Source organism: Triticum aestivum, chromosome 5D (genome assembly GCF_018294505.1).
Source record: "Triticum aestivum cultivar Chinese Spring chromosome 5D, IWGSC CS RefSeq v2.1, whole genome shotgun sequence".
Taxonomy (NCBI): Eukaryota; Viridiplantae; Streptophyta; class Magnoliopsida; order Poales; family Poaceae; genus Triticum; species Triticum aestivum.
The window spans coordinates 393,033,078-393,035,007 of NC_057808.1; positions in this window are offsets into that span (position 1 = coordinate 393,033,078).

Sequence of the window (1,930 nt, forward strand, 5' to 3'; positions counted from 1 at the left end):
GTTGTGTTTAATCTTGGAATCTTTCAGGGTTTGTTTGGCCTTTTTTATACATTAACTGGGTTCTCTAGGCATTTTATGTGCATAATTCAAATTTGAACTACAAGCACATGCTCCAATGCACTAAAGTTGGTTGAAAAATCACATGTGTGTCCTTGGGTGAATTTCTAGGTCCCATGCAAGAGATGGGATTGAAATTCAAACACCAGGGCACTGTTGATTGCTACCTCTTGAGCACTGCGTTGGTTTCCCTTGAAGAGGAAAGGGTGATGCAGCAAAGTAGCGTAAGTATTTCCCTCAGCTTTTGAGAACCAAGGTAGCAATCCACTAGGAGGCCACGCACGAGTCCCTCGCACCTACACAAACAAATAAATCCTCGCAACCAACGCGATAAGGGGTTGTCAATCCCTACACGGTCACTTACGAGAGTGAGATCTGATAGATATGATAAGATAATATTTTTGGTATTTTTTATGATAAAGATGCAAAGTAAAATAAAAGGCAATAAAAATAACTAAGTGTTGGAAGATTATTATGATGGAAAATAGACCCGGGGGGCATAGGTTTCACTAGTGGATTCTCTCAAGAGCATAAGTATTTATGATGGGTGAACAAATTACTATTGAGCAATTGACAGAATTGAGCATAGTTATGACAATATCTAGGTATGATCATGTATATAGGCATCACGTCCGAGACAAGTAGACCGACTCCTGCCTGCATCTACTACTATTACTCCACACATCGACTGCTATCCAGCATGCATCTAGAGTATTAAGTTCATAAGAACAGAGTAACGCTTTAAGCAAGATGACATGATGTAGAGGGATAAACTCATGCAATATGATATAAACCCCATCTTATTATCCTCGATGGCAACAATACAATACGTGCCTTGCTGACCCTACTGTCACTGGGAAAGGACACCGCAAGATTGAACCCAAGACTAAGCACTTCTCCCATTGCAAGAAAGATCAATCTAGTAGGCCAAACCAAACTGATAATTCAAAGAGACTTGCAAAGATAACCAATCATACATAAAAGAATTCAGAGAAGATTCAAATATTGTTCATAGATAAACTTGATCATAAACCCACAATTCATCGGTCTCAACAAACACACCGCAAAAGAAGATTACATCGAATAGATCTCCACGAGAGAGGGGGAGAACATTGTATTGAGATCCAAAAAGAGAGAAGAAGCCATCTAGCTAATAACTATGGACCCGAAGGTCTGAGGTAAACTACTCACACATCATCGGAGAGGCTATGGTGTTGATGTAGAAGCCCTCCGTGATCGATGCCCCCTCCGGCGGAGCTCCGGAACAGGCCCCAAGATGGGATCTCACGGGTACAGAAGGTTGCGGCGGTGGAATTAGGTTTTTGGCTCCGTATCTGGTAGTTTGGGGGTACGTAGGTATATATAGGAGGAAGGAGTACGTCGGTGGAGCAACAGGGGGCCCACGAGGGTGGAGGGCGCGCCCTGGGGGGTAGGCGCGCCCCCTACCTCGTGCCCTCCTGGTTGATGTCTTGACGTAGGGTCCAAGTCCTCTGGATCACGTTCGTTCCGAAAATCACGTTCCCGAAGGTTTCATTCCGTTTGGACTCCGTTTGATATTCTTTTTCTGCGAAACTCTGAAATAGGCAAAAAACAGCAATTCTGGGCTGGGCCTCCGGTTAATAGGTTAGTCCCAAAAATAATATAAAAGTGTATAATAAAGCCCAATAATGTCCAAAACAGAATATAATATAGCATGGAACAATCAAAAATTATAGATACGTTGGAGACGTATCAAGCATCCCCAAGCTTAATTCCTGCTCGTCCTCGAGTAGGTAAATGATAAAAACAGAATTTTTGATGTGGAATGCTACTTGGCATAATTTCAATGTAATTCTTCTTAATTGTGGTATGAATATTCAGATCCGAAAGATTC